Genomic DNA, 16,227 nt, shown 5'->3' on the forward strand with positions numbered 1-16,227 from the left:
CTTATCTTATACATATTCTAACCTGGAAGGCCCTGCCACAGGCTGACTTTCAGGAGATTGAGTGGGTGTTTGGGACTGGACTACCAAGTCACTAGCCTTAGCCCTGGCTCTAGATTTGCTTTTTGACTCTCTCCACTTCTTCCTTTTTGCACACTCTTACTCTGTTCATTAATTAGCTTCTTCTTTCTGGTCTCTCTTCCATTTCTCTCTCTCTTTTTCTCAAGATACTGCCTTCTTCTTTCAATTACTTGCATCACGCCTTTCTCTATACTGCCGCTGTCTTTCAGCGGCACTAAGAGGTGGTGCCATTCCTAAAAAAAACTGAGTCAATATATATTTCTAATATAATAAATATACCATGTACAGTAATATATGCTATACATACTCTAATTGGATAATACATTAATACTGTGAACAAAGCTAAAATTAGTCATTGTGATCCAAGGGATTGTGGTGGTCAAGTTAGCATAAAGGCTGACACTTGAAGAGGAATTTATATTGTTTAATACATATATTTTGAAACTATGAAATTGTGTCAATTTTCTCCTGTATTTTCATAATAGTGTTGACATATTTCCCCCATGACAGCTTTCCCCCATGACTTTAACCACAAAATACCATGAAAATTTGATAGTATGAAGGCTAGATACCCTCCTAGTTCACCACAGTTGTTTTTCCCACCAGTGGAGTTACACAACTTGTTTGTGGTGTCATTCTGGAAAAAAGGTCCCCTTGTAAAATGGTAATAACTGCAGTATAACAGGGTGGACAGTGATTTTGAAGACACTTAGGAAATATATATATATACTTATTAATATTAGTATATTATACTTATTAAAAAGGCAGCCTTTTTGATGTAAACATTACGATATATCATTTAATAAAAAAGACAACTGCTCTAAATGAAGTCTGCTGCACTCGTATGGAGGACTAAACGTGCCGAAATAAATAATTAAATTAATAAATATGGAATTATATTAATAAATATATAAATAAATAATTAAATTGGTCAATAATTAAATAAATATTTCATTTTATTTCAAAATAATTAAATAATTGTCACTTCATGATTGTCCTTTTCACAATAACGCGATTATATTTTGTTTCAATAACATTTTGTATGTCCGAATGGCTTTTTAAAGTTCATAATGACATTTTTCCAAATGACTTATTTCTGAATGGCGTTTTTACTTCCGAACTCCCATTTTCATTTCATAATGAGACTTTTCAAAATGGTACGACCTGTCAGTCAACATGAGCAGGGAGTGATCACTCACAGTCATTGGTCGCTCACACATTCAGGCAAAAGCAGCAGCACTGCAAATATTGTTCTGCATATTAAAATTATAGCTAGTTCGGTAAGCCCTGCTGTAGCTATTGACGTACTAAGCCGCGTTTCCACCGCAGGAACTTTACCCCGGAACTAGGAACCTTTTGAGGAACTCAGTGCGTTTCCACCGCAGGAACTAGGGTCTAAATTTAGTTCCGGGGGCTTTATTTTACCCCCCAAAAAGTTCCTGCTCGGGGGGTAGTACTTTCCGAAAGTACAGGAACCTTTTGGGTGGAGCTTGCAGCGCTGAACATTTCTGATTGGCTGAGTACTCGCAGCATTTTTTTGTGTTTGTTTTCAGCCGCCATGTTTAAAAATATGCAGCCGCAAACCAATTTATTTTCATAATAACTTCAAATCAAACTTGTATGTTATGCGGCGCAGTAGCCTAGTTTTGGTTATAGCCTGCCAACGTCTTGGAATTATAACGTGCACTCTTCTGTTCTTTTCTTGCTTTAGTATTCGTTTTATAATTTTTTTTTATAAAAAGCATTCGTGCTGGGACAGCATATTACGTACCAAAACATTCAAACGGATTAATTCGGTTGCTGAATATTTTCTTCCGGATTTTCTTTGTTAGCCCGTTGTAATAGACTCAAAACGTTTGATACAGTTATGTGAGGTATGCGGTAGTTCTGCGTAATTCACATTGGTGATACAGTAAAAGCAAACTGGAAATCACCTTCCGCACTTTTTGTCAGGGTAAAATAAAAGCTTAATTCTAGTAATCGTTCCTTTAGCTTTTTCAGACTGCCGTAATTTTACTCTGCCATTCTTCAATTCCACAAAAAGACCAGGAAGACTATGGACTAATTTATGGTGCATGGTTCGCATCTGGAGGGCACACTTCGCTGCTCGGCTAGCAGTAACTTCGAAGGAAAGCAAACGGTGGCTGTACCACTACTAATTTAAATTGTCGCGCAAGTCCGAGTTTTCGTTCTATTCTTGTCATTTTGCGATTTGCGATATGGAATTGACGATGAGAAAGTAATCAAACAGCAAATTGTTTACAACGTGTGCATGTTTTCTGCTGTTGTTGCCAGTTATACATATAAATGTGAATGCATTCGGTCGCTTCGGATGTCAAGACATGAAATCGAATGTTCGCATAAAAACATAATGAATGTGTTTGAGAGGATATATAAAACAGTTACAATCTGACTATTGGCCTATTATATCCTATTTGTTGCATAACAACGGTCCAAGTTCAACTACCAACGACAGTTTTGCTTGACAACGGTAAAATAAGCCTGCAGAAGAATATTTCAATTCCAGGTGATTAAATCGATAAAAAAATAAAAAAAATACAAAAGTAACCATATATAATCATTGTTGGTAACCCGTTGTATATAAGTGGAATAAACCCCTCTGGGCTGTCCCGGTTATTAGAAAATAATGTAGGCTACTTCGTTTTTTCATACGTCAGTGGGCTAATTTGCCTAATCTTCGCGGGACATTAGACCGCGGTGGAAACGCAGACAACCATGGGCTGAAGGAACCTTTTAGTTCCTTGAAAAGTAGTTCCTGGGACTAAAAGTTCAGGGTAATTTTGGTGGAAACGCGGCTCTAGTTGCTCCCCAAGCGGCCAAAACCAGACTTCGTTTTTGAAGCTCATTTCCTGGTCTTGTTGTTCCTGGTTGCTCACTAGCGCCACTACGGTTGGCTCCAGTATAGGTGTTTTCATATCCGGTTTCCATGCAAGTCTACGGTACAAATGCGGTCAAAATACAAAGTCAATAATTTTTTCTCATGAGGACAAATAGTCACAATATGTGTATTTTATTCGTCTTATGACTGTCCATGGGTCGATTTCATGATTCGGGCGGTGGCGCCTCTTGGCCTTGACATTGCGGCTCCGACCGCGGTCTACCTGTGTGAAGCCAGAAAATGCAGGCATCCAATTTCGTAGTGATTTCATTATAGCGTGTGCTATTTACACCTGCACTAGACGACCATAAAATAATCCTCCTCTGAAGATTTTCGGTAGCCGAGTCATTTTTACTATTTCCTTTAGCCTACTTAACCAAATAATTAGTTGGCAGAAAGCGTAATCAGCTTGCTATATTTGGTAGTCCAGTAGCCTATGCTAAAACAGTTCGCAACTTTGGCTACCAAGCCATTTGACTAGCTAGCTAACCCTAACCGGCAAATATTCAATTTGTCAAACATGTTTGACGGCTTGTCAGTCGTGTACATTCCGTAAATGTCTACCTGGGCCATGCTTCACGCATGTGACAAAGCTAATATAATCCCGATTTTGGGATAAACACTGCAAAATTTTCAGTTTCACGAAGCGAATTAAGAGTCTTAAGGTTTATTTGCTAAATAACATACAACACACAATGAAATCACACACACAGAATTTAACAAAATTAACCATCTTTGTAAGACTGGCATTTAGAAAGGAACATGTTTTTAGCATTTAAGAGACCGACAAGAGCATTTAAGACAGTGGTTCTCAGAATCGGTCCTGGGGGCTCCTTGCGTAGCCTATATTGGCTTTTCTCCATTGGTTTTGATGATCTACAAGAAGAAGAAAAAATAGCCTAATAATAATTAGAAATTCAATTTACATTATTTTTGTCTTCATGCACCAGGTGTAAAACTTGCTGTACAAAGTGCGTTGTCATATTTACACGCATGCAGATCAGTTATTAAAATACTTGGTAGATTTGTTAATCACCGCTGACAGTGTTCATTTTTATTCGGTAAAAAGTGACTTGCGAACGATCGGTCAGCTAGCGTCACCCAGCAAGTGAACACCACAAACGGCGATGGAGTAGTAGCAGTTACTGGCTCATTAACTGACTGCGGCGAAAACCTACAACGATAACTTACTCGGTTAACAGCAGGTCTACCAGACAGTTGAAAATTAGCCTAGTCAAATCACCAGTAGCCTACACATCTCTGATTGAATGACCATCAGTGTAGTCGATGTTCTTCCCCTGTGGTTCATATTGCTCATGCAATGATATGCTAGCTAAGCATATTCGTTTTGCTGAGAAACATAAATTGAAGATAACTGAACATGATTGTATTATTAATGTCATACACGTGATTACATGACACAGTACAGTCACGGATGGAAATTAAACTCCGTAAACATTTGATAATATATTTTAAAACAGAACGGCAGACGGTCAGCTTGCCTCAAGTTCGTTCTGCAATCGTTCGCTCAGATTGATGGGCTTTTCCGCACCGGACTGTCAATCACATCGTAAAAATCACAGAACCGCTTAACTCTATGGTTTTGGCTCCAAATCGACAACATGGCCGCGCCCGCCATTGAGCTTCAAAACGTGTTTTAGAGACCCACGGAGAGTCAATGGGTGACGTCACAGTAGCTTTGTCCATATTTTTTACAGTCTCTGGTTGCTCCACGGACATCCATTCCCAACCTAGGGTGCAAATCAATAAACAATGCATCTACAAATTTATTGAATGACTGAAAATTTCTTTATTGGAATGAAAGCAAGTTGCAAAAACACGAAATGCACAGGTTAAGCTTCATCATGATGATGCAACATCATTCTAATCAAATCTAACATTCCTGATATTAAGAACATTGCTTGCTTGCTTGCTTGCTTGGTAGCTAGTGGGGCTAATGCGGCTAGCTGTCCTACTCGCAGTTCCGACCTAGCATGGTTGGTGAAGTGTCCTCATGGCTATCTCCCAGAACAGACAGAAGCTAGTTTTAACTAGTCACTTGCAAATTAAAATTCCTTTATTCAGATCCAACACTCAAACGTTTGCTTGATTGTTTTTTCATAACTATTATAATTAGCACGTTATAACGCCAGGAACATCGGTGATTAAGAACCTACAGCTTGGTAGCTAGCCAGCTATCAGGGCTAATGCTGCTAGCTACCTCACGCACAGTTTACGGCCAGCTGGGCTGTCTCCCTTATTAGCCTACTGTCTCTAACAAAGCTAGAAAGCTAGTTTTAAGTAGCTACTTAACACATACCAGGGCCATTGTTTTGCTCCAGCACTCAAACGTTTCTTTAACTTTTTACTCATTGTTCAGATTACGTTAGCGAGTTAAGAACTACTTCGATCGACAACCTATTGTTCTATTGTCGTGTACACAAAACATTTGCATCATACAGTCAGAAGATGCATTATCTTGCCCCTCCTATCTGAATATTACAATGTTATAGCATTCAAAAGCGCACAGGTAACTAACTAACAGATTCTACCCATTCCACCAGGTGTAGATTAGAACAAGACCAAGTAATCGATTGCAAAAGATTACACAATCAGTGGGCAGGTCCAGCCTCACTGGTTTTGATTGACAGGAAGTCTTACAATTTTGAAAAGTGTCATGAAAAAGGGCATTAGGAAATAAAAACGGTATTCGGAAGTAAGTCATTCAGAAAAGTGTCGTTTTAAAATGAAAAAAGCCATTCGGATATTCATATGTTATTATGAAATAAAATATAATAGAACAGCCATGAGGTGAGAATTATGTAATTATTTCAAGATAAAATTAAGTATTTATTTTATTATTTACCAATATATTTATTTATATATTTATTCATATAATTACACATTTATTTATTTCATTATTTATTTCATTTTGGCACATTTAGTCCTCCATATAGCTCTACCTAGCCCGTTGCCAACAGCTGTTATCTTTTTTTGGCTAGCCAGAAAACGATTGGTTAATGTGACAACAAAATTAAAATGAGACATTATACATTTATTTAGCTAACATTTAGAATAAACTTAATTAAATAAATTGGTATAGTTGCTTACCTGAGCTGCTCTTGGTGAGACAGAAAGACTTTTGCACAGTTTCAGTTGTGCTTCAAAATGTCCTTGTGGTTGTCTACTGAACTGGATCAGATCCTGCACACATCAGTGTTGACTGGGACAATTAAGCTTGTGGCTAATTTACAGTGTCAATTTTGCAAGCCAATCACAATATTTGTTATTGCATTATTGCTGAAACTCTACTTGACAGTAAATAAAGGTTTTGATCGGTGTGACATCATTGTAATGGGTGTGTTTTTACTTTTCAAATTGCCTGGCACATGAAAGCTCTGGGTAAGCATGCTTACAAATGAAATATTGCTTTAGAATGTTAAGGATGACAATCTGCCAATTCTTATGCAACAATCAAACTTGTATTGTTAAAATTAATTATGATTGGTAAAGTATTAAAATATAAGGATTAGTGCAGATTCTTGATTCTAAGACGATCAAAGTTACAGTTCTGTCCCACTTAACCTGACAGTTAAAGTGGCGGACAGTGGGTTTCAGGTAAAGTGGGACACGAATTGTAAATACAATAACAGCAAAAAGCAAACATTTTATGAATAAAGATGATCAAAAAATTTAAAAAAATACTATGAATGTGTTATTAAGGTGAATAAATACATAAATGTGTACATAAGTACAGGCCAAGTTGTAGCAGTAGCTCATATCAATCAATCAATCAATCAATTAGCTTTTATTTATCGAGCACATTTCATACAAATTTACAATACAATGTGCTGAACACAAAAATGAAAATAAAGAACTTAAAAATCAGGTGATACATAAAAGTTCATAAAAGATAAGATAAAATAAATAAATAAATAAATAAATAAAATTATTTAAGAAGGTTAAAATGATTACAAAATGTGTTTTGTATGTGATTACACATAGCATATCTTAAATGAATAAAATGAATAACAATAAAGATGGCACACACATAGCAAGGAAAAGGAAAGAGAGAAGAGGGAAGTGACAGGGGAAATGAACAAAATAAAGAAAAGAAAGTGACATGGAGGTAGGGAGGGAAGGATACAATTTGTTGAAGGGAGGAAAGAATGAGAGGAGCTATTATATAAAAACACTACATCTCCAAAGTGTCTGGACACCTGGGGCCTCATTTATAAAAATGTTCTTAGATTTATACTTGAACTTAGTCTTAAGATAATTTCCGACAGTGTGCTTACGTTCGATTCATAAAAGATACTGAGCATAAAAAACCTTGCTTATGCAGGTTCTAAGAAGCCCATTTGTAACTTACGCACCTGTGATCTATAAATCTCAAATTAACTTAAAATTGACGGCACCTGAACGTGCCTTACAATCAGAAATTTCCCCCTATATAATGCTAGCACAAATGAGGGTTTAGTCAGGAATAACCATGAATCAAAAGAGAAAAGAAAACTTTTTGGAAGACGAGATCACGGCGATGATAGAGGAGATTGAAGACAGGCAACACGTATTATTCGGTGTACTAAATAGTGGGTTGACAAACAAAGCCAAACAGGTAGCTTGGGAGTGTGTCGCCGCTGCAGTGAACAAGGTGGGGCAGCAAAAAGCTAATGCAAGGTTCACCACAGGCTTGGATGCATATGTGTCCCAAACTGCAATACCCCTACATAACCAGCAGGAAAATTGCTTATGTCAAGTCTAGACTTTGCGTAGAGATAAGATCATTTCCACGTCAAAGTAAGGTTTTATAAATAACTACTTATATGTGGTTTTCTGCGTAAGTCATACTTAAGATCAAAATTGATCATAAGTCCGTTTTATGAATGAGGCCCCTGCCATCTAACATCTCATCCAAAATTATGGGCTTTAATATGGAGTTGGTCCACCCTTTGCTACTATAACAACCTCCACTGGGAATGCTTTTGACTAGATGTTGTCATTGCTGCAGGAATTTGCTTCCATTCTGCCAGAAGAGCATTCTTGAGGTTGGGCACTGATTGGGCGATTAGGCCTGGCTCACAGTTGGGTTTTCAATTGATCCCAAAGATGTTGAATGAGGTTGAGGTCAGGGCTCTGTGCAGGCCAGTCAAGTTTTTCCTCATCGTTCTTGAAAAAACCATTTCTATTTGGACCTCGCTGTGTACCCAGGGGCATTGTCATATTGAAACAGGAAAGGGCCTTCCCCAAACTGTTGGGGAAGCACATAATTGTCTAGAATGTGATTGTATGCTATAGGAAGTAAGAGGCCTAGCCCAAACCATGAAAAATAGCCCCAGAACAAGGGGTTTCCAGACACTTTTGGTCATATAGTTTGTGTGTGTACATTATATATATATATATATAGTGATTTGATGCTTTGATGCAATTTTAATATATTGTTATTGAATTACATGAATAAACATTTTGACATTTGTATAATACGAATAAGCATTGGTTTTTATCACATGCGGAATAAGGAGTTTTTAATGATAAAATATTGTCCCACTGTTTACGAAAATGTCCCACTCAATCTGAAAATTACACTTCAGGAAAGAAGGGTGTCAGCTGATGTTTATAGAAATATAACATGTATTAAACAACCAATGATACTTTTATTTCACCATAGGAATGCTAATAAGACCCTATTTAAATGAAAAATAAATCATTTGAATAGGTCTTGGCTCAATTTGATAGTCTACAGAACGATTTGCCAAAAAGTGTCCCACTTTACCACAAAATACCCTACCATAAATGGTAAACGTTCACAATGACAATTCCATTAAAAATCCCATCCATTATCTATACTAAAAACAATTCAGATCGTCGGGCCGATGTTGGCCAGATGTCTGTGCTATCGGGGCTATTCCACCACTTGGAGCTTTCTTCATTTCATCGTTCCCGAATAGAAATACCTCTGGAATTGAAGAAATGTACTGAGTAGCCTACATCGCGACACTTAAAATGCAGTTAAAATTCTCATTAAACTTTACGTCTTGAGGGAGTATGCATTTGCGATTTAAGTAATGCAAATGTTAAATTGAGCAGAAAATAACAGAGGCGGATCAAACTGCGTCCATCTCAGTTTTACTGTTTATGAATAGCACAAAGAAAAAACTAAATATTAAAGACTACATTTACCATCATGGCCAAATCACCAGTACAACTCTTACTTCCCTATTGGCGAGATAACAAACATCTCGCGAGGTTTTATATGTCCCGCACTTTGCCAGCTGCGGCTTCCTCCACCATTTCGCTCCCTCTGAAGTCTCCTCCCAACAGCCGCTATATTCAGTGAGCCGAACCCGCATTCTCCCGTTTCGTTATTTTCCCGCTCGCACTGTCCCGCGGACGTCTCGCTGGGTACCGAGAGACGATTTGGAGTAGCCCCATCACGGATTGAGTACGATTTCAGGAGGATGGCGGCTCCGTCATCGACTTTTTAGTGAAAGAAAACGGCTCGGAAATTTCAGGTAGGAGGGAAATTAAGATGGCGGCTACGGCCGGGGTGCGAGGGAGGAGGGAGAGGGAGGAGGGGACTTCAGAGGGGGGCTTCGAATGGATGGTCGCATTTGGTTATGGCAGATTGCTGTAACCTTTATGGAAAATGTCTTTATTAGTTAAGGGATTTGTTCACCGCGACTTGTTATGCACTTTCGGACACACTTGCCTAAAAGAATGACTTGGCGAAATTCTTCAGTTATCAGTATTCAGGCGGCTTTACCCTTCGTCGCTGCATTGAGTGAGTGTTGGCGGGTCACTGAAACCCCCTTACTCTCCCCAACTTGAAATAATTTTAAAATAGTTTAAGCGAATATTTAAAAAAAGTTTTCAGTATAATTGTGAAATATACATATATATTAAAGACTAGACAGAGGTTGCGCATCAAAATCAGAAGAGAAAATCTTGACTGGTAAAGTGTCTTTTGAAGTTCTCTGACCCTCCGCCATGACGTCACGGGGACTTGTACCCTTTCTTTTTCTGTGTAATGTTGTGGGGAAGTGGATTTCAGATTATATCGGCATGTTTGGTGGAAATGTCTTGTGTTTTTATTGCATCGAACCAATGGCCTGCATTGGAACGATAAAGCTGACCAGACGAGAGCATTACATAACCCACGCGCTCATTTAGGTATATGGCTAGCTAGCTAACGGTAGCTAACTAGCGAGTTGCTCTGCTAGTGTTAAGACATAACATCAAGCTAGTCCGCTACATTGCTGCCTCCAACTGTTTACCTTGGCAAGCCAAGCGCATCATGTCTAAGAATTCGCGAAGCATTTGCAGATACTACACAGAATTACAGTTTTGCTTCCTATCTAATGATACTTGGTTGATTACGAACATTAAATAGCTGCTAGACCAACACACCACTTCTGTGTATATTCAAAGAAAACGTCACTACTAGTTAAGGTTAGTAAGTTATGTAGAACCCACTGTTGCAGAGTTATTCAGGGGGTTAATGCGGTAAGATTTGGTTACATTCAGGTAAGTTATGGTTATCGGCAGCGAATACGACGTCAGTAAATGGCTAATGTTAAGCCGTGTATGCACAGTGATTCGACGGGAAGCAAAGCGCGCTGGGAGCGGACTCAAGCAGTCAGGCCTATCGTCCGCTTGCCCGCCATGCGAGTGTGACTGACGATTGCTAACAAACGACGCTGAAGTTGGTTCCAGATTCGCTGCTCCAGATTCGAAATCGTCGGTCCACCTTAAATCGGTTCCGTGATGCGATTATGTGCTTTCACTGTCTTCGTTGAGCGTTTGGGCAGGCCATAATGTGTTTCGAAAAGTGAGCTAAGGCTTTAAGGGAAAATTGAACAATGGTGGTAATGTGACAGTTTTTATTTATATTGTAAGTTGAGGTTACGTTCTCTTACCATCTAATATGAAAAGATCAGATGCTCAATTATCACAAGCAATTTTTTATTTTTTAATTGTCTCGACATTGTACCACGTGTGTATGAGAGAACAGGAACTAATGTACATCTGAAATTGTGTGGATGAAATATTACTGCTCCGTTTGCAAATTAAACCCCAAAACATCTATATACAAATCCAGTAATAAGCAAATTGATAAAGGGGCATATTTGATTGCATTTTCTCCTTGAAATTTATTGAGTCTCATACCTTTGACACTTCTACACAAACAGTGCTGTAGCACTGACCTGATGTAGGTGAAGTATTACGGTAGCATTTTCAGATAGTCCCCCTCAAAACTGTGTATGCAATCCAATACAGGTTTATTGAAAAAAGAGGAAATTTTATATTGTTATTCATCCCTAAAATGAAAAGGTCTCAAATGTTTGATTCTTTTTTATGAAAGAATGGATCCTGATGTACCTCCTATCCCATTTGTGTGAAATTTCACTGTTGTGTTTTAAATAATCCCACTTAAAACCTATGTAATCCAGGTGAGGGCAACTGAAAAAAGAATTTTTTGATTAATTTCTCCCCAAAGTTAAAAAGGTCTTAAAATTGACACTTGTTCATGACAACAGGTACTGATGTGGCACTGACCCCCCCCCCCCCCCCCAAAAAAAAAAAAAAAAAATTGAGAGCAGGTACAATCCTCAACTGCAAGCTACATGCTTGGAGCTCCCAGCTTGCACCTTGAGCCGAGCTCACTGATCCCAGCTTGTAGCCCGCTGATCCCGTCTCCCGCCTCGCAGCCCGCTGATCCCGTCTCCCGCCTCACAGCCCGCTGATCCCGTCTCCCGCCTCGCAGCCCGCTGACCCCGTCTCCCGCCTCGCAGCCCGCTGACCCCGTCTCCCGCCTCGCAGCCCGCTGACCCCGTCTCCCGCCTCGCAGCCCGCTGACCCCGTCTCCCGCCTCGCAGCCCGCTGACCCCGTCTCCCGCCTCGCAGCCCACTGACCCCGTCTCCCGCCTCGCAGCCCGCTGACCCCGTCTCCCGCCTCGCAGCCCGCTGACCCCGTCTCCCGCCTCGCAGCCCGCTGACCCCGTCTCCCGCCTCGCAGCCCGCTGACCCCGTCTCCCGCCTCGCAGCCCACTGACCCCGTCTCCCGCCTCGCAGCTCGCTGATCCCTTTGCACAAACACTAATGCACAAGCAGCATCATAATGTACTGTGAAATGAGTTGTGGTAACTTCAAAATTGGTGAGGAAAGCTGCTTTTGTTTGTTTTTTTTTTTTACAATGCAAATAACCAACTATACAGAGCAATCTGGTGTGTGCTTATAAATGGCTGTGACCACGTGACTGGTTCTTTTCCATTGATTTCTTGGAGCATCCAGAAGATGATGCCATGTCAGTGCAGCAAGCAAATTAACTGAACACATTTAACATTAAACACTGAACTAACTTAAGTCAAACATGTTGATGGCTACAATTAATTTCTTTTAACAAATATTAAACACCATTTAAAATGCCTAAGGTCTCCCCAAAAGGACACTACATGTTTTTCAAATCTTAAGCCCTTTCCATTACTTCCCTGAGTACCAACCCTCTCGTTTTCTCTTTCGATGGCATTCAAACAGCAGAAAGCCTGTAGTTTGTTATAGGAACTTTGCGTAAGTGTAACAGCTGTTGCGTTTATACAGACAGAGACGTGTTTTCTGGTCACCTCTCAAACAATTCCTGTTAAAATTGACTCTGAAAATCATGATAACTTTTCAAGGGCAGGTGACATAAAATTATGTATGATTTAATCATTAGATTTATTGTAAATAAAAATAATGCCTTGTATCTGAAAATTACTTCTGGAACAGATATTTTCTTACATTGCTCAAAAAAAGTTTTTTTTTAGAAATAGGCTACTTCCCATAAAGGTTGTCAAATTGCTCTCTGTTTTGACACACTTTGTACACATTGCACGTGTACAAACCTGAAATTTCTGCTGTGGCGGCAGTGTACGAAGTTAATGAGCGTGTTACATTTATGATGTTACATTTATACTGACTCTCCCTGACCTAAAAATTGATGCAATAAAATTGTCGCGAACTGTAATCTTTTGCCATGTATGTGTAGGCTACTTGTGCGCACCACCTTTGTCAATCCCTATTTATAATACTTTTGTTTAAGTGGCATTAAGGCTGTTGAGCAAAGAAAACCCCTTTGAATAAATAGGCACGATAAGGTATACATATAAGAAATAGATTTATTTCGGCAGAATGAGTTCGGCACTTGCACAGAACAAGGTGGACAAGTTCAAATTGAAGAAAACGGGTAGTCTCAACCAAAAGCATTTTAAGCGTAACGTACATAATTCTATGTCTGAGTGGCGCATGCTTAATGCATAAGCATATAGTAAGATCTGACAAAGTAAATGATTGGCTATGTTGGGTCGTATAGCATGAATACTGAATAAGCAGTGTGACCTTTTAGTCGCAAACTTTAAATCATAAATAATTGTTTGATCTTTATCAGTTGCTTTCAGAATCCTGGGCAGCATGGTGTCATAACCAGTTCCTCTCTGGCAGTATGGCAGGGGGAGGATAAGGAGAGAGGCCAAGCTCACCATTTTGGACTTCTAGAAATGTATAAGAGATGAAGAGAAAGAAAACATGAACACTCACAGACACATGTACATGTAATATTTGTAACTTCTTGTCCTTGGGAGGTTCAGTGCCTGGAGATGGGATTCTGCTGCAAGGCCTTGCAGTTTAGTTTTGTACAGGCCAGTTATGCTAGAGAAAACTCTCCTTCCTTCAAGTCACATAATTTCATGAAATGTGACTAAAATGAGTTTTTGATCCAGATCAATACACTGAATTAATTTACGCTAAAGTTTAATTAAGTGTGAAAAGTTATTTTGTGAACTTTTTAGAGAGGGACCTAAGATCATTGTCCTAACTGTATCCTTCCAAAACGCTAGTGTGGAAAAATAGGTAAAACTAACTTGACAGGTTAACAATTTTTTGCCGATGTCAGGCCTGTAGGTTATTTGACATAAACACCATATTCTACTTGCAAAGAGGCCAGTGCCAATCTCTGTTTTATTCACTTAATTCACAATTCACTTTATTCGCTATTTTCCCAGTGGAGAAAAGATGTGCACCAGGGATGACGTGGAGGTGCTGTGTCTGTCAAATGACCCGACCCAGCACCTTTTGTTTTCAATCAACAGAGGAGGCGCTAAAATGTGATTTATTTTTGGCTGAACCACAACAGCGGGGCCAGCCCTACAAACGTGAATGTCTGTGACTGATTGACTGAGTGATGAAGTTACGCCATTGGTCGGGCGAGTTATGAAGTTAAACCATTGGTTGGCTGGATCACGTGTGTTAGGTCCAGCCATATACTAGGTTTTAACCTGGTCTTGTTGGTTTAACACAACCAAGGTTTTTAGTCTTTATTTTTTAATGATTTAAAGAGTATTTGAATATTGAACCATCAAACTACTGGAATTCAGCTATTTCCTTATGCTCATTGTACAGCCTGTTTGAAAAAGGTGGTTGTTTAATGCCTTGGAGCACACACAATAAATGTACGTAACTGTGATCATAATAGAATCCTGCTTATTTTTTCACAAATTTCCTTTTTTTTTTTTGGCAAACATGCTTATTTTTTCTGCCAAAGCAGTCCAAAGATGATGTACACACGTACAGTGTAATTAAGTCCGTGTCTTCAGTCCCAGCACCAGTCCTATACAGTTTAAAGAGACTGAATCCACACTGCTTTGTAGGTTGATATTGTTTTAGGCTGGTGCCGTTTTCATGGAATCTGTATTAGTGCCTAGAAAAATCCCGATTGGAGCCATCCTTAAGCCAAATTGGTCTCATGGATCTGTCACTATATTGGTGACCTTTTGCTTTTTAGTCTGTCTTTTTTCTTAGCTGACAGCTAACATTCATTGTTTCTGCCCTGAAATGTGTTAATGACAACGGACAACCCGTTTAGGCAAGCTGGTGTGTTTACGTTTATTTTTATTTTCCTCATTTAAAATGCAAAACGATTTGGTCATCGTCATTGTTCCAAAACGCATTTTCATCACGTTATTGTCTTCGTCATCAAAAGACTGGGCGTTAACAAATCTTTTTGTCAATTTTAGTTGAAGAAAACACCACTGGTCACTGCTTTCCTGTTTGTGTGGAACACTAATTTAAAATGAGACTAAGCCAATGTTAGATTGGTCTTCCACTCATTGCTCTTCATCAGGAAATTCAGTTTAGTTATGGGATATTCATTCAATGTCATACTGCGGAGAAAATGGTGTCAGGACGGCTTAAATTCTCTGATAAATTTCCTTTTGTAAATGTGTAAGCCTTTTTAAACTTAATTCAAGTTGACAAAATAGTTTACTGATTTAATAAAGGAAATAAAATAATAGTAAATGTCATTCTCCTTTTCCTTGTAGAAGCAGAGGGCGCCGTTAACTCAGCATCCTGGAAGTGGAAAGTGCAGAAGAGTCTGGTCCAACACCACAGTCAGGTGAACTGTCTTGGCCTGCCCTGAGAGAAATATCTGTTGGGGTGTTTTCACATATAGTTTTAAAAGTACTGAATTCAGTTAATTTTTAAAGTGAACCAAAATGTAAACCAGCTGTGGATTCACTTTTTGCCATTCTGCTGCTTTTTTTTTAAGCCAGGTATTCTTAAGTCACTGCAGCTGTGTAGAATCAATGGACAAAAATGCGGTCTTGTCCACTTGAGAAGTGTGAAAACACCCTAGGAACATTACTTTAGGCAAATTTATTGAGTTTAGAATTTATTTCATAATGGTAGGAATGGTAACCAGTGTTATATTAATGAATATAAATATTGTCATAAGTTTAACCAAGGGTGAAAGGTAACAGAGAAGCCTAATCGCTTTTTTAAAATAGGGAAAATGTTTGTCATTTGGAACATAATTGTTCATCAGCAATGACAAAAAAGTTTTAAGAACAATAAGTCTGACAATGAAAAACGTGTTTCATTTTTAAAAATGTATTAAAATTATAAGCTACATTCAGTAAAAAGGCCTCATATAAATAGCGCTAATTTTTGTTCAAGTGTAAATTTTGATGTGAGGGAAAAACGTCCACACTAATAAAATAAATGAAATGTTCACGAAAACAGATGGACGTAACAGCAAATAACCCGCAATTGGACTTAATAATGCCCTAGAATAACCTGCCTTTGGTTAGTTGGCAAAGAGTGGCAAAAAGGGATGCACCATATGAAAATATGAAAGTTTTATTAATAACAATTTAAGATCTTGCAATTCTAATGAACACAGTTTTAATGACAACTTTAAAGTAATGCAACAAAGTTAA

General features: G+C 38.7%; 1 protein-coding gene across 2 annotated transcripts in view; it reads left to right on the plus strand.

The window, feature by feature from the left end:
- Positions 1-9,253: 9,253 nt before the first annotated feature.
- Positions 9,254-16,227, plus strand: part of srcap (Snf2-related CREBBP activator protein) — a 121,389-nt gene continuing 114,415 nt past the window's right edge. Inside the window, exons 1-2 of one of the 2 annotated variants that reach the window (XM_035404436.1) lie at positions 9,254-9,489; positions 15,331-15,404. The gene's annotated coding sequence lies outside the window, so the exon portion shown is untranslated. The remainder of the gene's footprint in view (positions 9,490-15,330; positions 15,405-16,227) is intronic. The other variant, XM_035404437.1, reaches the window with a different exon arrangement.

Source organism: Anguilla anguilla, chromosome 2 (genome assembly GCF_013347855.1).
Source record: "Anguilla anguilla isolate fAngAng1 chromosome 2, fAngAng1.pri, whole genome shotgun sequence".
Classification (NCBI taxonomy): domain Eukaryota; kingdom Metazoa; phylum Chordata; class Actinopteri; order Anguilliformes; family Anguillidae; genus Anguilla; species Anguilla anguilla.